Source organism: Dipodomys merriami, unplaced genomic scaffold (genome assembly GCF_024711535.1).
Source record: "Dipodomys merriami isolate MVZ:Mamm:240054 unplaced genomic scaffold, mDipMer1.0.p SCAF_27, whole genome shotgun sequence".
NCBI classification, from domain to species: domain Eukaryota; kingdom Metazoa; phylum Chordata; class Mammalia; order Rodentia; family Heteromyidae; genus Dipodomys; species Dipodomys merriami.
In genome coordinates this window covers 19,293,935-19,317,182 of record NW_027204159.1, presented here as the reverse complement: position 1 = coordinate 19,317,182, position 23,248 = coordinate 19,293,935, and the positions used below count along the sequence as shown (strand labels likewise).

At 39.4% G+C, this 23,248-nt stretch overlaps 1 pseudogene; it reads left to right on the top strand.

Moving 5' to 3' along the window:
* The first annotated feature begins 14,906 nt into the window (after positions 1-14,906).
* On the top strand, positions 14,907-15,205 carry LOC138837336 (ribosomal biogenesis factor-like; annotated as a pseudogene).
* The last annotated feature ends 8,043 nt before the right edge of the window (positions 15,206-23,248 follow it).

Here is a 23,248-nt window from a genome sequence, read left to right as displayed (position 1 = left end):
TACCACTTGAGCCATTTCACCACTTAAAGCTTTTTCTGCTTATGTGGTGCTGAGGAGTTGAACCCAGGGCCTCATGCATGTAAGGCAAGCACTCTACCCCTGAGCCACCTTCCCAGCCCCTATCATGATGATTTGTAGTTAAATTTAGATGTCTTGAAGGAAATTTTTCATAATTTCCTTTTTTGTATTTTCTGATTAGGATTCATGAAGAGAAATCATATTTTTGTGCAAGATAAGGAAGGCAGAAATAGTGAGGCAGCCATTTTAGAGACCAGACAACATTGTTTTGTTACAACTGACTTACATGGGGCAGCAATAGAGACTGTTGTGTTCATCCTTCCTATGTAATTCCTGAGCCAAGTGTAGGTCAATTTCTATTGCAGTAGCAATAAACTCTCTTGCTAGATATCTATAAATCAAGGTCAGATCAGACATGAAATTCAGTCATCCACCTATGTTCAGCTGTTTGTTGTGGCTCACAGCTAATCAGTGATTTTCTCGTGCTGTATTCTTTCTTTTCTGACTGCATGTCTGACCTCTAGCCTTCATCCCTAGGTTCAGGTGCAGATAACAGTCTTGGAGATGCTAATGAGCTCCTATCATTGTATAAGATCAAATACTTTAATATACCTGTTTCTCAGTTTATATATCTCTATATATTTATATCTGCATGACCACCAACATTTATATTGACATCTACCCATGATTATATTTACATATCCTAATAATTCTGTTTCTCTGATTGAAACTTGATACACTGAATTTGATACACGATATTTCCAGAAGTGCAAGCATTCAAGGATAAGTTCTCTGAAATAGTTCTCTGAAATAAATTAGACTCTCTGATACAATTAAACTTAAAAACATTATTTGCAGGGATAACTGGTCATTGGCCCATACTGCAGCCAGTTCCTACAGCAGGCAGTTTTCCAGGTATTTAGAAATTTCAGCCACAGAATATTTTAGCAAAAATAATACGTGGGTGAATTGTTCATCTAGTGCTGTATATGTGGAAAAGAAAATAATTTAGTTGGGCCTTAATTTCTGAACTAAAGGGTTTTGTATGTGACCTATAAACTTCTGTACAGTCCTAATGAGAACAAACTATCTGTATCTATAGGCTGGATACTTGTGAGGGACAACCAAACACTTGGTATTGTAGATGGCTGAATTACAAATGCAGACTGGATTTCCTATTTTACAGCATCTCCTTTGTTTTTTTTTTTTTTTTTTTTTTGTCGGCCGTGGGGCTTGAACTCTGGGCCTGGGCGCTGTCCCTCAGCTCTTCAGCTCAAGGCGAGCGCTCTACCACTTGAGCTACAGCGCCACTTCCGGTTTTCTGGTGGTTTATTGGAGATAGGAGTCTCACAGTCTCTCCTGCCCGGGCTGGCTTTGAACCGCGATCCTCAGATCTCAGCCTCCTGAGTAGCTAGGATTACAGGCGTGAGCCACCAGCGCCCGGCAGCATCTCCTTTGTTAAACTTAAAGCACTACTATGGTTGGACTAGAATCTGAAAAATTTGGAAGGGGACCTATTTCAAGGAAGCTGAGGACTTTTAACCCTCAATTTCTACCATATTTTTTGCCCCTTGTAGAGGCATCATTCTAACATTTGCCTAAGAAGCTTAGTCTCCTTTTACCCTAAAATGAACCTATAATGTCTTTCCTACAGTAGTTATCTTAAAAAGTACTCTGTGGTTCTTTAGGATTTGTACCCACTACTCTTTTTGCTTAGTCCAGTTAAAAACTCAAGACACTGTAGGTCACAAATGGTGAAACACAAAATGTGACCTGTGATGAGATAAGGATAACCCCCAAATAATAACTTTCCAGGAACCTGAGATATCTATATAAGGATAGATTTTCAATGTAGGATGAAGGTAAAAAACATACAAAGTTGGATCAGGATAGTGTATGGATAAGGATCATTAATCAGAGATTCTGGGTTTAAAACTAATAAGCAAGAGATGGTTTTAACAGTACTCTTGGTTAGTTGTTTAAAGTGTAGTTAGACAGTTGACTCTGGTGAATAGTTAAAGCACCAAATCTTTGGCACACCCCACAGTAAGTCATCCAAAGGATTAGGCTACATTGTTTAATTAACACATTCTCTTCTTAGTAAACAATTGTTATTTATACTTACTAACTGCATTCTTCAATTTTGGTATCAGTAATGATTTGCATTCACAAACCTTTTTATTGAAAGCATTTGCTAAAATTCTTTAACAATTATGGCTGCCTGAGCCATTTCCACCACTGGTTTTCCCCACAGCATAGCCATTTTGACCGATTCTGTCAGGTTGCTTATACATAAAATATACTTTATAATGATTAAAAATGTACATTTTTAATTGCTAATTTTATTTATTGTAAAAGTGATGAGAAGGGGGTTAAAGTTACATAAGTAAGGTAATGAGCACATTTCTTTTTGAACACTGTTATCCCCTTCTTCATTTTCCCTCCCTACTCACCTCACCCACCTCAAGTTGTATATTTCACTTCCAACTTAGTGTCTAGTGAGTATCATTGTTTCATTAGTTCATCATATGTATGGCTGTTTCTGTGATTCCTTTTTCCCTTCCATGGATAAAATTATATACAAGACTAAGGGTACATAAAACTAAAAATGAAAGAACTTCAAACAGTACATAATGAAAAAAAAAAACCTCTTATTTCCAAATCTTGGAGTTTTTTTATTTTATTTTATTTTATTTTATTTTATTTTATTTGAGAACATACTGTACAGAGGGGTTACAATTACATGGGCAGGATAATGCATACATTTCTTACCAAGCATTGCAGCCTCCTCCTTTGTTTACCCTTCACCTCCCTTCCCAGCCTCCCCCCTCCCCCCACCCAATCATACCCCCCTCCCCCCCCACACCGACATTGTAAAGCTGGTTTTGACATGACATTTTGTACTTCTCATTGTTGCAACAGGTCCACCTGAATCCTTAAACGACTTGTTTGTCCCCATCTTCTCCACATGTTATACTGACATCAAATATAGTGAAAGCGGGGGTTACACTGTGGGGGAGGGACATACACAGCAACAAAGAAATAATCTTATATTGTGATCCTCTGCTATGAATAACATAGACATATTCCAGTTATTACAAATGAGGGAAACCATGAAGTCTATGTTTCTTTGAGTCTGGCTTACTTCACTTAATATTATTTTTTCCAAGTCTTTCCATTTCTTTACAAATGGGGCGATGCCATTTTTTCTGATGGAAGCATAGAATTCCATTATGTATATACCTCATTTTCTTGATCTATCATCTACTGAGGGGCATCTGGGTTGATTCCCTATCTTAACTATGGTAACTAATGCTGCAATGAACATGGTTGTGCTGGTAGCTTTCGTATGGTCCTTTGATAAATGCCCAGGAGTAGGATTGCTGGATCATAGGGGAGTTCTATGTTTAGTCTTTTGAGGAACCTCCACAGTATTTCCAGAGCGGTTGAACAAGTTTGCACTCCCACCAACAGTGTGGTAGCATTCCCTTTGGCCACATCCCTCTCAGCATCTGTTATTATTACATTTCCTGATAATGGCCATTCTAACTGGGGAAAGGAGGAATATCAATGCTGTTTTGATTTGCATTTCTTTTATGTCCAGAGATGTACATTTCTTCATGTGTCTATTGGCCATTCTTTCCTCTTTAGAGGAGTCTCTTTAAGTCTTTAGCCCACTTGTTAATAGGGTTGGTGTTTATATGAGGATTTGTTTTGAGGGGATTTAATTTTTTGAGCTCTAAGTATATTTTAGATATGAAGCCCTTGTCTGTTGTATGTCTAGTAAAGATCTTCTCTCTGTGTGTTTTCTGTTTATCTTATTAGCTATGTCCTTTGTCATGCAGAAGCACTGCAGTTTAATGTAATCCTATTTATCTAACCTTTAAAAAATCTTTATTATTATTATTGTTATTATTATTATTATTATTGTTATCATTAAGTAGTTGTACAAAGAAGTTCCCATTCTAAAAACAATATGTGAATACACCCATCCATCCTAACCCATCCCTTCTCCCACTTCTTAAAAAAATCGAGATAGGTGATTCCATAATTTCACATATTTCACAAGTATTGTAGAATAGTGATACTTAAAGTCACAAACACATTTTAACCTTCACAAGGCAAATTATCATTATCATAGTCTATGAAGTTTGTGAATTCTCTGAGATTTGACAATACAAATTATTTCTTCTACCCCAGGTGATGTTTACATTTCTTTCCTTTTGCTTAGTGTAGGCTATTTGCTCTTTCCCTCTCATTCCTCCCTTCTCATCGCTGTCTTTGGGTCACTTAGTTCTTTTTCTTCTATGTCCAGTGCAGCTGATGGGCCCCTATGTTTTATGTTGTTCCATTTCCCACTTATTCTGTTCCTCCTCCATTTTGTGCATATATCTACCAAATATACAGTCAAGAACATGGAGTCATTTAGTGATGATATGACAAAATGAGTGGCTGTCCTTTGTTTCTCGAGTCTTGTTTACTTTGCCATATCTTCTTGCATTTTGGCTTTAGCATCCACATATCAGGGAGACCATGTGCTGTTTGTCCCTTTGTTCTTGGCTTACCTCGCTCAAAATAATTTGCTCTAGTTCTACTCATTTCCCTGCCATTATTTTGTCCTTTCTAATGGCTGCATAATATTCCATTGTATATGGGTACCACAGTTTTGGGATCCACTCATCAGTAGTGGGGCATCTGGGTTGTTTCCAAATCTTGGTTATTGTGAACAGTATTGCAATGAACATGGAGGTGCATGTGTCTTTGTATACTGGTTCCTGTTGTTCAGGGTAGATGCCTAGGAGTGGTATGGCTGGATCATAGGGGAGGTCTATATTTAGCTTTCTGAGGTACCTCCAGACTGTTTTCCAAAGTGGTTGTATTAGTACACATTACCACCAGTAATGCAGTATGGTTCCTCTTTCTCTGCATCCCCTCCAGCATTTGTCATTGGCTGAATTTAGGATGTGAGCGATTCTGACTGGGGTAAGGTGGTATCGCAGTGTTGTTTTTAATTTGCATTTCCTTTACAGCCAGGGATGATGAACATTTCTTCATGTGTTTCTTTGCCATTTTTATCTCTTCTTCTGAGGTCTCTCTTTAGCTCTCTTGCCCATTTCAAGATTGGTTTGTTACATTTGTGAGGGGTTAGTTTCTTCAGTTCCCTGTATATAATGGATATTAGACCTTTGTCTGATATATTGCTGGTAAATATTTTTTCCCAATTAGTAGGCTTTCCTTCTAGTTTGGTTGCTATTTCTTTATCTGTGCAGAAACTTTTTATTTTAAGGTAGTCCCATTTATTGAGTCTCTCTCCAATTTGTTTTTACCCTGGGATTCTGTTCAGGAAGTTCCTGCCTGTGCCTATAAGTTCAAGTATCTCTCCTACTTTGTCCTGCAGTAGTTTCAGAGCATCAGGTTTGATGTTAAGGCCTTTAATTCATTTTGAGTTGATGTTAGTACATGGTAACAGGGTAGGGTCCACTTTTAGTTTTCTGCATGTGGCAACCCAGTTTCCCCAACCCCAGTAGTTGAAGAGGTTATGATTCTTCCACTGTATGTCTTTGGCTCCTTTATCAAATATCAACTGACTGTACATATTCAGCTTTATTGCCGGATCCTCTAATCTGTTCCTTTGGTCTTCCTGTCTCTTTGTGCCAGTACCAAGCTGCCTCTGTTATTATGGCTGTATAGTAGAGCTTGAAGTCTGGTATCATGATCCCTCGTCCATTCTTTCTTTTGCTTAGAATTGTTTTGGCTATTCTAGGTCTTTTGTTGTTCCATATGAATTTTTGGACTGTTTTCTCTATTTCAGTAAAGTAGGCCATTGGAATTTTATTTGGCAGTATGACCATTTTCACTATATAATTCTGCCTATCCAGGAACATGGGAGATCTTTCCATTTTCTGGTATCCTCTATGATTCCTTTTTTAAGGCTTTTATAGTTTTCATGAAATAGACCCTTTACATCTTTGGTTAGGTTAATTCCTCAATATTTTATCTTTTTTTTGAGGTTATTGTGAATGGAGTTGTTTCCTTGATTTCCCTTTCTGCTTGTACATTGTTGGTGTACAGAAAGGCAACTGATTTTTATGGGTTATTTTGTATCCTGCTACTTTGCCAAAGTGGTTTATAAGCTCTAAGAGTTTGGGGATGGATCTTTTGGGATCATTAAGGTGTAAAATCATGTCATCTGCAAAAAGAGATAGTTTAACTTTTTCCTCCCTATGTGGGTCCCTTTAATGTCTTTTTCTTGCCTTATTGCTCTGGCTAAGGATGCCAGAACTATACTGAAGAGGAGTGTTTTCAGGGGGATTGGTTGTAGTTTTTCCTAATTAAGTTTTATGGAATGTTATTTCTATTCCTATTGTTACAGAGCTTTTTAATATTAATGAGTGTTGTATTTTATCAAAATTCTTTTCCACGTCAATGGAGATAATCATGTGGTTCTTGACCTTGGATCTGTTGATGTGATGGATTACATTTATTGACTTACGTATTTAAGCCATCCTTGCATCTCTGGGATGAAGCCTACTTGGTCATAATGTATGATTTTTTGATGTGTCTGGATTTTGTTGGCTAGAATTTTACTGAGGAGCTTTGCATCTGTGTTCATCAAAGAGATTGTTCTGTAGTTTTCTTTTTGTTGAGTCTTTGCCTGGTTTGGGGATGAGTGTGATATTGGCTTTGTAGAATGACTTTGGGATTGCTCCCTGTATTTCTATTTCTCTGAAGAGCTTGAGGAGTATGGCTATTAGTTCCTCTTTAAAGGTCTTATAGAATTCCGTAGTGAATCCATCTGGTCCTGGGCTTTTCCTTGTTGGAATGCGTCCATGTAGGTTAAATTGGCATGTTCAATTTTTTATTTATTCTTAGCTCAGTTTGGGCAATTTGTATTTCTCTAGAAATTCATCCATTTCTTGTATGTTTTCCTTTCTTTGTGAGTATAAGGTCTGGAAATATTTTTATGATTGTTTGGATGTCTTGGATGTTGTAATTTTTCCTGTGGTATCTCTGATCTTATTGATTTGGGTGTCTTCTTTTTTTAGTTAATCTTTCCAGTGGTCTATCAATTTTATTGATTTTTTTTCAAAAAAAACAGCTTTTGTTTTATAAATTTTGTTTATAGTTTTCTTAGTTTCTATCTAATTATTTCATCTCTTATTTTGGTTATCTTGTTGCATCTAGCAACTTCAAGTTCAACTTTTCTTGTTTCTCTAGCACTTTTTGTTGCATCATACGATCGTTTACTTGGTCTGTCTCTGTTTTCTTGATGTGCACACTGAGAGCATTAAATTTGCCCCTCAGGACTGCTTTTGCTGTGCCCCATAAATTTCTTTGGGACGTGTCTTCATTTTCATTGAATTGTAACAACTTTTTAATTTCTTCTTTAATTTCTTCTGTGACCCATGTGTTGCTCAGCAGTGTGCTGTTTAATTTCCACGTGTTTGTGATTTTTCTACTGTATGCCTTGTTATTGAGAACTAGTCTGATTCCACTATGGTCAGATAGAATACAGGGTATCATGTTGATCCTCTTGTATTTGCTCAAATGCCTTGTATTAAATAAGATATGATCTATTTTAGAAAACGTTCCATGGGCTGCTGAGAAGAATGTGTACTGGGTTGTTGCTGGGTGGAAAACTCAGTATATGTCAGTTAAATCTGCTTGAGATATGGCATCATTTACTTCAGAGATGTCTTAGCCAATTCTTTGGTTGGTAGGCCTGTCTTTTGGTGAGAGTGGAGTATTAAAGTCTCCTAGTATTATTATATTTGGAACCATCTTTTCCTGTAAATCTGAGAGTATTTGCTTAACATATTTGGGTGCACCACTGTTTGGGGCATATAGATCAACAATGGTGATATCCTCTTCTTGGATTGTTCCCTGTATTAATATGTAGTGACCTTCTTTGTCTTTTTGTAATGATTTTAATGTAAAGTTTATTTTATTAAATATCAGAATGGCAACTCCTGCCTTCTTTCTGGGGGCATTTGCATGGTAGATCTTCCTTCATCCTTTCACTTGATGTTTGCTTTTATCTTTGGCTGTGAGGTGGGTCTCCTGAAGACAACAAATTGATGGATCATTTTTTCTGTTCTAATCTGCAGTTCTTTTTCTTTTGATTGGTGAATTGAGTACATTCATATTTATGGTTATTATAGAGAGGTATATTGTGTTTCCTGTCATTTTCCTACCTTCCTAACTTTTTCTTCTTTCCTTTCTTCCTGTGTTTACGAAGTTGGTCTCCTAACAATATCTACCTTGCATGGATCCCTGTTCTTGATTGCTTTCTTTGGATAGTAATCCTCTCTTAATATTCTTTGTAATGCAGGCTTATTGTTTATGAATTCATTTAGTTTTTATTTACTATTAAAATTTTTAGTTTCTCCATAGAATATAATTGCTAGTTTCTCGGGCTGGAAGTTATTGGTTCTCAGGGCTTGGATGTTACTTTCCCAGGCTTTCCTTGCATTCGGTGTCTGTGTGGAGAGATTTGCAATGATTCTAATTTTTTTTCTTCTTTGCTTTTGCTGCATGCAAGATTGCTTCTTTATTGCTAAAGTCTTGCATTTTTACTATAATGTGCCTAGCAGTGTTCCTCCTGGGATCTTGCTTGTTATGTGTTCTGTAGGACTGTTGTATAGGTAAGATTTTCTCTTTTAAGACTGGGGAAATTTTTGGTGATAATCTTGTTAAATAAGTGTTGCATTCCTTTATTCTGGTATTCCTCCCCTTTGTCCATCCCAATTATATGAAGGTTAAATTTCTTGGCACAGTCTGCTTGTTCTTGGACTTCCCCTTGGCATTTTTTGAGTGTCTTTCCATATCTGTTACTTTTTTCCAGTGCTTGCATTTTGTCTTCAGTATCTGATATTCTATTTTCCACTTTATTCACTTTATCAACTGTGGCTTCCATTGTGGAATGCATGGAGGAAATTGAATTTTGCATGGAGGAAATTGAGCCATTTATAATTTCTATGTTGTTCCTTAGAATATTAATCTTATCTTTTAGCGAGGTGTGTACTGCATCTATTTTTGAGTGCATTTCTTGTTTGAGGGCCTGGATCTCTTTTGATAGCTTGTTCCTTCTATCTTTAAGTTTGTGATCTATTTCTTATTTTAATTCTTTTTTTTTTTTGTTTTGTTTGTTTTTTTTTAACTGTATTTTTTTTGTCTTTTCTTTTTTTGGTACTGGGGATCGAACCCAGGACTTTGCACTTGCCAGGCAAGCGCTTTGCCACTGAGCTACATCCCAGCCCTCTTAATTTAATTCTTGAACCATTACCTCTATTGTCTCTTGGATGTAGCATTTGTCTTCTATTTCTTCTTCACTTCCACTAGTGTTCTCCTCTGTGTGGTTGCTGGACTTTGAGTCTGGTTTACGATCTTGGCTGTTGATGAATCTTGTAATTTTTCACTGTGATTTTCGCATGTGGATTCAGGGATTGCTGGAGACTAATTCCAGGTTCTGACTGTTTTTGTCACTCAGTGGCTACCTTTGCTTGGTTCTGGATTTGTTCCTGGATCAATTGATGTAGCTTATTCTCAGCACTGGACTGCTTGAGAGTACTTTACCTAGTCCGAGGTTCTGTTGTGGGAGGGGCTGCTATCCAGCTGCTGGTCTGACCCACATAGGGCTTACTCATTAGATTGTGGTGGGCAGACATACTAGGCCCTCTACTGGGTGTGCACTCAGGTCCTGACCAGTCAGGGGCAGACAGTTGAAATAGCTAGGGTTCCTACCTGGGATGCAGGTAGAACTCCTTCAACTGCCTACTGTATATCTTAGGCAGTTCTGGCCTTTAGTCAAGGACCGTCAGTCTAGACTACTTGCATTCCCTCTCAGGGGTGCTCTTGGTCAAGCCTGGCGGGCTGCGTGTGCCCACTGGTTGTTGGTGAAATTGTACAGCTCCCAGCTTCCTTAGGGCCTTTAGCCCAGCTGGTATGGGGAGTGTAAGCTAAGTTCTGGAGGTTACCTCCAGTGCTGTTCTCCTGTGGCAGGGGAAGTGAGGTGGGGGGGGCATCCCCTGTGGGGTACTCACTTATCCTGGTACTGGTTTGGAGCCGTCCAGTGGTGCTGTGACAGATGGCTGGTTTTGTCCACTGTAGGTTGCTGGTCACCACTGTGTTCTGCATTGGTTGAGATGATTGTGGGCCATGCTGGGTGGTGGTGCAGGCTGGGTCAGTGTTTCATAGACTTTGCCATTCTTTATGCTGTCCAGGTCTGCACTGCAGGTTTGGGGTTCCTCACCGATGTCTTCCCTTCCCTTCCCCCTCCCCCACTCCAGGCTAGACCACTTCCATGGGCTGGTGCAGGGAGGCACAGGGTTACACCGCAAGTCTGGGGTCTTTTGCTACCACTGTGGCCGCTGCTAGGGCCAACGTTGCTAGACAGGCTGGGCTGGGTTGCTTATATGGGCTGGTGCAAAGATGCGCCGCACCCCCCCATGAGTCTGGGGTCATTCGTTGCCACAGCTGGCACCCCAGGCTGAGCTTGTCTGCTTCCCCCGGCTGGGGCTGAGAAGCACCGGGCCAAGTCTAGGGTTGTTTATTGCTGCTGCTGCTGCTGCTGCTGCTGCTGCTGCTGCTACCCCAGGCTAAGCAGGGCTGCTTATGCAAACCAGTTGGGCTGGGCCACTTATGCAAGCCAGTACAGAAAGGCGCTGTGCCCAGTCGCCATGGATCTGGAGTTGTTCGCCACTGCTGTCACCACCACAGCCATCATGGCTGTCCTGGATTGGGAATAGGCTGTTCTTGTGGGTGGATGCAGGGAGGAGCTGGGCCTTGAGACACAGGTTGTTCGCTGCCACCACCCGAGGCTGGGCTGTACCTTCAGGCCAGTGCAAAGATGCACTGGGCCTGGAGTCTGGAGTAGTTTGCTGTCACTGCCAGCTGCTGCTGCTGCTGCTATGGGTTAGGTTAGGCTGTTTATGCCAGCCGGGCAGAGGCACCATGCTGCCAGTCTGGGGTCATTCACCTCTGCTCCCAGCTGCCACTGCTGCTCCTGGCTGGGTTGGGCTGCTTGCACTGGCTGGGCAGCAGTGCCGTGCTGTGGAGGGTGTGTGTGGGGGGGGGGGGGTAGGGTCTTCATGCCTGTTCTGTGTTCCAAATTTTCTGTTTGTATTCTCCTGGTCAGCACTGGCTCTTGGGAGTCTTCAGGGAGCCTTTGGACACTTGTGGCTCTGTGGTCCTCGGTGGGTCCAGAGCAAGGCCGCTTGCGCAGCTTAATGCAGAGCTCTGCTACCAGTGAGGGGTGGGAGAAGGGTCTTCCTGCTTTACCGTCTTTGTGTAAGTTCTGAAATTTTTCCCTTTTCTTTTTTCACTTCCTTTATCTCTCTGAGTTATTGCCTTATTGTTGTTGTCAGTCTCTTGGAGAAATGGAGCATTGAAACCCAAACTTTCTATCTGGTTGGAGAGAGCTGTGGCATTTCTCTATTGTTCTGTCACCATCTTGGCCCCTCACCTTTTTTTTTGATTTGTTGTTTCTGGGTCTTTATTAAGAAAGTTTCGACCTGTGCCAAGGAGCTCTATTTGTTGTAAGGTAAATCATTCCAGAAGCCACATTTTAAAATATAGAATATAGAATATTGGAGTCATTATTATACAGTTAACAGGCTGCAGGCCACCAGTTGTTACAAAGGAAAATACACATAACACAGCTAGGAAACATGCTAAAGAGGAAAGATATAAAAAAAGCAATACCAACAAGCCAATTCAGCTCAAATGGAGAGTTGAATTGGGACTCCATGATGACTGGAGATGAGCCAGGAAGCAGGACACAGGACATGACCACAGAAACACACATGGCATGACCCCGGGCAGCTTGACTGGTCCAAGCCTAAATAGGTTGATGCAGGGGGCAGATCCTCAGGAAATTCCAAGTTCCAGGCACTGGAATAACAGATTCACTATCCTATCAGCCAAGTGCCTGCCCCTGCCTCTAGGGGTTTGGGCATGCCCATTATCTGGGAAGCAGGTGATGGGGGGGGGGTTCCTTGCCCAGCATGAAGACAAGATGCCAGACCCTTCAATCCACCACGTGGCCAATATAGTACAGGCCAGACCCGACCTCTTTACTTCATTCCCTCCTTTTTATCTTATGTACATGAAATCAAATCATTGATTTTTCTGTAAAAGGACCACATTTTGTTGTTGTTGTTGTTGTTGTTTGTTTGTTTGGTTGGTTTTTTTGGGGTCTGGTCATGGGCCTGAACTCTGGGCCTGGGCACTGTCCCTCAGCTCTTCAGCTCAAGGCTAGCGCTCTACCACTTGAGCCACAGCACCACTTCCGGGTTTTTTCTTTTTGCTTATATGGTGCTGAGGAATCGAACTCATGCATGCAAGGCAAGCGCTCTACCACTGAGCCACCTTCCCAGCCCAAAAGGACCACATTTTTGCCTATGCTATTTACTTCTGTAATTTATGGAGTCTCCAGTAGTTAAAAGTTGGTTCCATATGGTTGGTACCCATAGAGTCAGGGGACTTTGCACTGCTTTCCCATGTCAGGTAGGTTATGATTTACAAACCTATGTCCCACAAAAAGAATGTCCTGTAACCAAAGTATTACGTTAGGCAGATCCAAGCAGTCTTTCACCAGGTATCAGCTGCTGGTGATGGAATCACTTTACTCCAATTAAAAGCAACAAAGATGCTCATTGGAAGGAATTATATATCATGATCTAACCTGGAACCTTTTTGCTGGGTCATGGGGCTTGAACTCTGGCCTGAACACTGTCCCCCAGCTCTTCATCTCAAGGCTAGTGCTCTACCACTAGAACCACAGCACCACTTCCAGATTTTTCTGCTTATGTGGTGCTGAGTAATCGAACCCAGGGCCTCATGCATGTGAGGCAAGCACTCTACACTGAGCCACTTTCCCAGCCCCTTACCTGAAACTTATTAAGGGCCAACATCTGACAAACTTGTAAGAATCCTCTGTTCTTTGCTCTGTTTTTTACAAAAAAAAAAAAAAAAAAAAAGCCTATAAGGGAAAACTGTAGCAATTTTGGTAATCCTAATTTATCTTTTTGGATTTTTAAAGAAACTTTTAGGACAATTTAATTTTAAGCTTTGTCCTGGAGGCCAGCCATTCCCTTACTACTTCCCAATTTTTACAATGGAGATGCCATTTTTAATCCTCTTTCCTAAAGGCACTTTAATTTGCATTTAAATGCCTTGTTGGTACACTGGGCACACCCATTACCTCTCAGCCAAAGGTTTTAAACTGGCCACTTTTTTTTCCTGCAGTCTGAGTTACCTTTAAGAAATTTTCAGTTTTTGTTAATGCAAGAATTATAGGCACTAACACTGTACCAAGAATCTAGACTTAGTATCTTTTTTGTCTTTTAAAAAAAATACATCCAATAGCAAAAATGGCATAGAAATCAAATTACATCATGTAAATAAACTCTTTTAAACTCTTCTTTAAAACTTTTTTAAGTTAAATACATCCAAGGGGGCAGTTTTAGAAATATCAATTACAACATCAATTTTTACCATCTTTGATAAAGTTATCCAGTCCTATTCAATATAATTCACTGGCTGAGCACTGTCTCAAAATGCTTCTTTTTGCTCAAGGCTACCACTCTACTGCTTTAGCCACTGTGCCACTTTTATGTTTTTTTGTTTGTTTGTTTTTTTCCTATGTATGTGGTACTGAGGAATCAAACCTAGGGCTTTATGCATGCTAGGCTGTCAGAGACATGTGACCCCGCTTAAGGATTTATGTTCTGTGTGAGGTTTATGTATGCTGGCAAATGAGGAGAATGCTCCTCCATAACCCTGACAAAAGTCAGGGTACACAGCTGTAGCCTCCAGGCGGGAATGAGGAAGCCCTTTCCCTATTTGGATGAAGGAGTGGATGCCTGGCCACAAACTTGGTGGAGAACATGGGGAAAGTGCCCTTTTTGCTCCTCCAAATAATTCCAATCAATGCCTTAGGATTCCTTTCGTGTTTTCTTAAATGAAGCACACCCACACCTTGCTTTCTCTTTATTATCTTTGATCACCTGGAACTGTTCCACCTTTGTTGACAATTCTTCCTGCTCACTGATTAAAAAGTTGTTAACTTTTATTGTCTAAATTCCCTGAAAATTGTTTAACTTTCAGTCCTATAGTTGTCCTGTGGTTACCCCACGAGTACAATGTAAGATCCATTCCTGGATGATGAGCAGACCCTGCCCAGTACTTGCATTACCCAGGCAACTGGGACACGTGGAAGAGGTCACATCTGCATCCCCTGAGGTCACATCTGAATCTGATGTGGCCACACCTTTCTCCCACCTGGTCTCACCTCTTACCTGGTCCCACTTCCCTTTACTTGGACACACCTTTCCCCACCCCTACCCTATATAAGGACTAACCCAGGGGCAGACGCCCTCTTTTGCCAGCCCTGAGGAGTGCCAACCTTGCCAGGTCCCAGCAGGTTTACTAAATAAACCTACCCCTTACCTGAATACCACATGTGTGGTGCTGTTCTTACTCATTACCTTTTTTTAAAAACCTAACATAAATACTTGGTTACCTCTTTTTAAAAATCTAATATACAGACTTACTTTCTATGCCCCTGTGCTGTATATAAACATATGTTGTTTTAATAAACTTTGTCTATACCTACATGGTATGGTCCACGTTCTGCCTACCAGCATGTTCCCAAGTCTAGCTGAGGAATCAGCAACACTAAGCAAGCACTCTACCACTAAGCCACATTCCCAGCCCCAGTTGATTTTAATGATCCAGATGTTTCTCTCATCAGCTTATTCTTCATTAAAAAAAAAAAAAGTAACAAAATCTGGAGGTGGCTTTCTTCACTTTGGCGATGTGTGTGAGCAGATGAAGTCATCTGGACCTAGAGCACTGCACTTGGGTATAGAAGATCCAGAGAGACTATGACTAAGAACAAATGAAGAGGGCAGAAGTCCAGGATCATGTTTCACATAACCAGCCAAAAGAACTTCAAGGCTAGAAGAAAAGCAAAACTAGTTACCACTAATCTAAGAAGATAAACATTGTGAATGAAGAAAAAAATTAAGAGTGAATAAAGCTTTTGTTAACATTCAGAAAGAACTCAGACTTCTTAAAAGTTCTTGCTGGAGAGCCTCTGCAAAAAGAGTTGATTCCTCGGCAGCATCCTGAAAATGAACCGGTTAATTTTGATGAAGCTACACAACTGATGGTACAGTTGTAATAGTCTCCCCAAGACATCAAAAAATATAAATGTTTTATACAAAAAAGAAAGAAATCTGGAGGCCCTGAAACACTGTAGGAGCTTCTGGAAGCAGGACAGATTCAATATCTTGAATTTACCTTCAAATTGGTCCAAGATTTTTCTTGCATTCTTTTCATTAAAGGTTTATATTCAGTCTAAATTTTATGAAATAATATAGAAAATATTTACTTCTAGTTTACTACAAGTTTGCTCATATAAAATGTTTAGTCCAGTCCCAAATTATGTTTTAAGTACTCCTAGGCACTTTAGATTCAGGAGAATATGCAAAAGTTATTCAAGCACTTTAGTACTTAAGCAATGTCATCTCCTTTGCTTTCCTTTCTTTTTCTTTTTAAAATTATTTTAAAGAAGTTGTACAAAGGGATTTCAATTCAATATGTCAGTTTATAAGTACAATGTATCTTGATCAATGTTGTTTTAAAATTGATGTTGTTTAAAATATCCTGCATTAGAACCAGTTTTCTTTCTATAATGGTGGCATATGCTATTCAGCCAAGTAGAAACAAAGAAAAGCATTTCAGATAGATTAGTTCAGAGCTCTCAATGTCTTCAAAATCCCATGAGATTTCTTCTTTTCTTTTTCTTTTAATGATCAAAATTTTCTATTTGACCACACATTCTTTCACTTAAATGACTTATCTTGGCTGTCACATCAAAAGTATTTGTGATTCAGTAAGTCAAAAATTAAAGTCATTTTGCCAGTTTAATTTTCAGTGATCTCTAACCAGTTGCTATAGTCAGTTGCTTTCATATACATACATACATACATATATACATATATATACATACGTACATATATATATATATACATATGTATATACACATATATATAGAGAGAGAGATACATATATAGATATATATAGTCAGTCATGGGACCTGAACTCTGGGCTTGGGTTCAGTCCCTCAGCTCTTCACCTCAAGGCTAGGATTCTACCACTTGAACCACGGCATCACTTCTGGCTTTTTCTGCTTATGTGGTGCTGAGGAATTGAACCCAGGGCCTTGAGCATGCAAGGCAAGCCCCCTACCACTGGACCACCTTCCAACCCCAGTTATCTTCTTTTAAAAATGAAAAAAAACCTCAACAACAACAAACTCAAAACACTGTCCCAGGAAGGCTCATAGTTTGATTCTATTTTCTGATTGAGAATTTCATAGCATAAACATGTGTTCTCTGACTTTATATGATTTGGCACCATTGTGCTTTGATTTAGTGGGAAGGGAGGCAGGGAGTCAACTTTCTCTCAAGGCTGGTGCTCTATCACTTAAAGTACACCTCTGCTTCTGGGTTTTTGGTGGTTAATTGGAGATAAGAGTCTTTTCTGCACAAGCTGGTGGCTTTCAAACTATGATCCTTATCCACTTAGGTAGTACAGGTCAGTTGAGGGCATGCCTTGTGGGATTCGAGATGCTTTCTGGTTTTCTGTTTCAAGATGGAGCTTTCCTCTCACATCAGCTTTAGTTACTGTAATTCACTGACCAATCTGCCACAAAAGTTCCATCATAGCAAAGCCAACATAAAAACATTGCCTTTGAATCTCCAGAATTGTGAGTTCAATTACTCTGTGTGTGTGTGTGTGTGTGTGTGTGTGTGTGTGTGTGTGTGTGTGTGTGTGTGTGTATGTCCATACATGCACACACAGTAGCCCTTGGGCTTCAACTCAGGATCTTAGCATTGTCGATTAACTTTTTCACTCAAGGCTAATCCTCTACCACTTGAGAACCAGCTCAGCTTCTGGCTTCTTGGTGATCAGTTGGAGAAAAGAGTCTCACACCCTTTCCTGCCAGGCCTAGCTTCTAACTGCAACCTTCAGATCTCAGCCTCCTGAGTAGCTAGGATTACAGGCAGAAGCCACCAGCACCAGGACAAATTAGTGTTTTCTTTTTAGTAATGTTATTTTTCCTTAGATACTTTATTATAGTAACAAAACCAGACTAATACACATCAACATTAATTTTCTATTCTATTCTTGGCATCCTGTATCTCACTTAAACTAGCCAGTGGAATAGCACCCTACCATGGAGAATATCATCCTGACTGGGCATATGACCTAGATGAGCAAACCTTTATCAATGGATTTCTTGTGTTGTCATTGTAGATGGATTTCACACAGAACTATAATCCTATCCTAATATATAAGTAACTGTCTCATTTAATCTATTTCATTCAAAACCAAAATCCAAGTAGTTCACATTTTCTTGAGACTCTTGCCCTGAACCCAGTACCAGTTTTATTTTGTTGTTCGTTTGGTTTTTTTAGATGTTTTGTTTTTAGATGAAATGAGTTCTGCTTTACTGAAGGTGAAAAGATCATGTTTTGTTTATATTAAGTGAAGGAAGCCAGGCCCAAAGAAACATAGGTCCCATGGTTTCCCTTCTTTTCAATAACTAGTATATGTCTGAGACAAGCAGAAAAGGTCAAAAGCTATGTACATATGACCATAAGATGTTGCTAAGCAAAATGAACCCCAAGATAGACACACAAGTAGTTTTATCTTTTTTGCTACTGTTTTAAATGTATTTATAATGTACTATGTGATTTTTTTGTTTCTTTTGTATGTTTTTACCCCACAGTATAACCCCTGTTTTCACTGTATTTGATTCTGTTGTCCTGCAACTTGTATATACATTTTTTCTAATTTGGGGAGGGGAAGGGAAATAACAAAATACTTAAATAAGGACACAGTTTGATCCATTGTAACAATGAGATGTATAAGACACTATGTTGAAAATAAACTTTACAAATTTGGGGTGGGGAGGAGTTAGGGAGGAGGAGGGAGGAAAGGAATGGTAGAGAAAAACAAAGGAGGAGGGGCCTGGAAAGGTGGCTCAGTGGTAGAGCACTTGCATGAGGTCCTGGGTTCGATTCTCCAGCATCACATAAGCAAAAAGAAAAAAAGCTGGAAGTGGTGCTGTGGCTCAAGTGGTAGAGCGCTAGCCTTCAGCTGAAGAGCTGAGGGACAGTGCCCAGGCCCAGAGTTCAGGCCCCATGATTGGACCCCCCCCCCACACCAAAAAAAAAAAACAAAAAGCAAAAACAAAGGAGAAGGTAACAATGCTGGATAGGAAATGTATTCATTACCTTACTCATGTAACTGTAACCCCTCTGTACAGTATTTTTACAGTAAAATATATTTTTTAAAAGATCATGTTTTGGTAGAAAAATGTGTAGCTCACAAAATCAAAAGAATATTACATCATATAGAAGGCTAAAATTAGAATCAATTCTGGTCATTTCTATCTGGCTAGCCACCAAGAAGTTTTCTTACAGTTCACATGTTACTTCAAGTTCACCTAAGGTGCTAACCTTGCTAAGCTTTCCAATCTGTGATTTTGTAACCATTTATATCCAGATATAGATGTCACATTACAAGATAGACTATTAGGGATTTTTTTCTTTCTTGTGTGTGCTGGTCCTGGGGCTTGAATTTGGATCCCTGAGCTTTTGTGCTCAAATCTAGTGTTCTAACACTTGAGCCTTAGCTCCACTTCCATCTTATTTTGGTGGTTAAGTGGAAATGAGAATTTCCCAAAGGTTTTCCCTGTCTGGGCTGTCTTCAAACCCCAATTCTGAGATATAAACCTCTTGAGTATCTAGGATTTCAGGCATGATCCACCAGTGCCTGGCCAGTTATATTTTTTAACTAGTGCTTTCCTCCATCACCAACTGTGCATGTAATTTCTATTTGGTTGTTTTAATATTGTTATGTGGGAATTAGATTGTGAGAGGTTGAATCAGGAGTCTTTTTTTAGAAAGCCAGTGACTACAGACAGACAAGTGTCCACAAGAAACTTGCAGCTTTGAATATAGTTAATACTGTTAGAACATTGAGCTATGAGGGTCATAGTAGGGTAAAGAAAGAGCAGAAAAACAATTCCAACAAACAAGATTAATTTTAATGAAGAGGGTAACCATGAGTCAGGAGACAGGTAGCATGGCACAAAATGGTGGCTCAACTGGTCAGGGCCTAAATAGGGTCATATTTAGGGGGCAGGGTCACAGAGAGCTCAAAGGTTCAAACAGTCTCATGAGTTCATGGTACAGGTCCAGTAACATATTGTCCAATCCCTACCCCTGCTGTAAAATGCAAAATCAGAAACAGAACAAAATAATTGATTATTAAAAATAGGGCAAAGCATTAAAGGCAGAATCTCTTTGGAGAGAGAGACTCCAGGTTAGTTATTAAAGGGAAATTCCAGACGTATAGATTTAAAGTGAATTAGGGAGTGTAATAATAAACAAGTTAAAGATCAGGTTACTAGAATGTGGTAAATAACAGTAGAATTCAGGAAAAGCCTGGAAGCCCTGGAAGGTGATCTGGTCTTAGATTTGGTAAATGGAAAGCTTGAAATGTGTTTGGCAACTAGGAAGCTTGGAATGTGTTTTGGTAAATAGGAAGATTGGAACATGTTTTGGTAAATATCAGATAAACTCCTATCCGGGAATCAAACAAAGGGAGAATCCAGAATGTGAATGTGGTCTATGCTTCTGACTTACTACTTTGTTTATTAGAAATTGCTATTTGTGATTATTGACTGCTGATTCTGCTTCTACAAGACCTGCTTGCTATTACATATACCACCACCTACATGTGGCTTTTTTCCATTATAAGCTATGCTGTGAAAGAGTTTGGCTGCTATACTTCACTACCTGATGAGTGGGGTGTAGTCATCATACAGCTAATAAAGACTCCTTTCCCTTTTATCTGAGTCAGTGGATGGATTTTCAGGAACCAGTATTCAACACTTGCCTCTAGGAATTCAGGCATACCCATGACCTTGGGGTAGAACACCTTCATCCACCAAGAAGCCAAGATGTTAGAACCAATTCCCTGTCATCTACCACACTACCAGATGGCATCAGTTACACCCAGTATCCTTATTTCAATGTAAAAATTCTGATTTTTTTTGCCATTGGTATTTTATCTTTTATTTAAATTGTGAAAATACTGTACAGAGGGGTTACAATTACATGGGCAAGATAATGAGCACATTTCTTATCAAGCATTGTAGCCTCCTCCTTTGTTTCCCCTTCCCATCCTCCCCCTGCCCCCCACCCAATCCTCCCCCCCCCCCACCAAAGTTGTAAAGTTCGTTTTCGACATAACGACTTGTACATCTCATTGTTGCAATGGGTCCAACTGTATCCCTATTTAAAAAATTTGTTTTTCCCCTTCCCCTCCACAAATTATACCAACATCAAATACAGTGAAAGCAGAAGTTATACTGTGGGGGAGGGACATAAAAAGCAACAAAGAAATAATCTTATAAATGTGTTAGAAACAATCGCATGAAAGAAAAAAAACATTTGAATACATATCTTAAAGTTCATTTCCCTAACATCAACTTATTTGACCTTTTCTGCTTGACTCAGACATATACTAGATATTGCAAATAAGGGAAACCATGATTATCTTTTTTTTTCTAATGAGTTGCTTTTTTATTTCTCATGGGTTTTTTGACATCTAATATTTAGTTTTTATTAATGTGTAACCTTTTTTCCCATATATATTTGTATTGTGAAAATACTGTACAGACGGATTACAGTTACACAAATAAGGTAATGAGTACATTTCTTATCAAGCATTGTTAGCTCCTCCTTTGTTTTTCCCTACCATTCCTCCATCTCCCCAACTCCTCCCCTCCCTACCAAATTGTAAAGTTCATTTTCAACACAGTGTCTGGTACATCTCATTGTTACAATGGGTCAATCTATATCCTTCTTTAAGCATTTTATTATTTCCTTTCCCCTCCCCAAATTATAAAAATGCATATACAAGATGCAGGGTGCTGGAATCAGACACAGTGAAAACAGGGGTTATACTATGGGGGAAGAGCATGCAAAAGAGACAAAAGAATCACATAGTGCATTATAAGTATGTTAAAAACAATAGCAAGCCCAGAGTTCAAGCCCCATGACCAACTCTCCGCCCCCCCAAAAAAAACAATAGCAAGAAAGATAAAACCACTTGTGTCCCTATCTTGTGGTTCATTTCGCTTAGCATCATCTTATATGGTCATATGTACATAGCTTTTGACCTTTTCTGCTTGTCCCAGACATATATTAGTTATTGCAAAGAAGGGAAACCATGGGACTTATGTTTCTTTGGGCCTGGCTTACTTCACTTAATATAATTTTTTCCAAGTCTTTCCATATCCTAACAATTTTTTCCTTTAAAGAAAATAACATAGCCTCTAAATCCAAGGCCTTGTGATTCCTCTTTAATACAGATCACAAAGACAGCATCTACTCAAGTTTATAATTTTGTAAAAGATATCCAGACCAAACTTCAGTTGCCTCTTTCTTCATGGTTACAGCATTTGTCTGATGTACACTTTGTGTATACTCACTATTTGTGGTGAGTCTTCTTTCAAACAAATGTAAATAAACTGGTACAAATTGAAAGTTTTTATCTAGTTATAATCTTGTGGAAAAAGGACAACAAATCCTGAATTGGGAATGTCTACAACTTCCATACTTATTATATGCATGACTAACATTCAGATGCTTCTGTTTTGTCAGCATTCAATGTGCATATTGCATTTAATATGCTGGTCCCCATTGCATGTAGTCAAAACTAAATATTGGAATTGTTAGGGAAAAGGACAGATTTAAGAGGTGAAAAGAATAAAAGCAGACAATGATACTGACCTCATAAACCAGATCAACTGCAATGACAATTTAAGAGGGATGCCATAGTTGTTTGAGGAGTGTCAGGTGACATAAAGTGTAATGGGACCAAGGGTGGAGGGACTTTAAGTAGGCTGATTAGTAACAGTAAGGTCGCAAGTAGCTGGAGTTTCAATTTTGAAACATGCCTTGAGAGTTTGTGGTAATGGCCTGAAATGGCCTAGTTCTGGGAACCTATTATGCAGGTTAACAGTCAGCCAAGTGTAGCCTTCTTTAAGGAATTGAGGTGCCTGTCACCTGAGAGGTAAGGGTGGGAGAGTGGGCTTTTACATTTAGATTAGGATTCTTAGCTGGAGAATTTCAGAATTGGGGGAAGGAGGGTAGTCACTGGGCCAAGCCATAGGAGCAACATTGAGTAATGAGAACCAAGGAGATTCCCATCAGCAATGCTTTTCCAGAAAAATAGTTTCCTGGACCATCCTTACACTTCCTGTGTTTTGCTCTTGATTTTTCTTGTTCAATCCACAGTGAGAGGGACCTAACTTATTTCGGACTCTTGAGATGGCAAACCTGGTGTCTGTTTCATCATTCTTCCATCTCAGCAATAACTTCATAGACATTATTAAGTAATGCTCTTTACCTCTCATCTGAGTTCTCGGGAACACTTCATCTGTATGTTTTACTCTTTAGCTGGTTTAGACTGACAGTTTCTATCTGGCTGATTTCCTTCTTTATTCCATTTGTATTCCTTCTCATCTCATTTGATCCTCTAACATACTGCACCACTGGAACCTTTATACTAAATCACACAGTCCTTCTCACTGGCTTCTTTTGACACTTTATACCAGTGGTTTCCAAATGTGATCTGGAGTTATCTGAAACCATTTTAGGGGCTATATAGGGCAAAAAAAATTTTAAATAATATACTTGGAAGACATTCAGATTTAAACTATCATTTATTCCTAGTAATGTACTATAAAAATCTAGAGATTTTGATGGGGCCTCTCCTACCAACTTCTCCTACCAACCTCTGCTGCTCTACTATTTTTCTGAAATTCATCAGAAATCCCCCACCCTGAAGTGTAAACTAGCCATGCAGGTATCTATTTCACTGATAACCACAGCATTAGCTAGGAGTGGAACAAGGGTTTCCAGCAGGGATCCTCCTGCATACTGGGACCCGTTGGGATCCCCCCCCCCATTCCTTTGTTTACTCTTTTTTCTTCTGTGCCAGCACCAAATCCAAACCTCAAGCCAGCTTTCTTAGACAATCCCAATTAAAATGTAATCTGACCTAGCAGTGGTCAAAAGGACATGTGTGACCTGAAACTGCCTAATTAAAGAAAAACACATGGCTCAAGCCTTTGGTC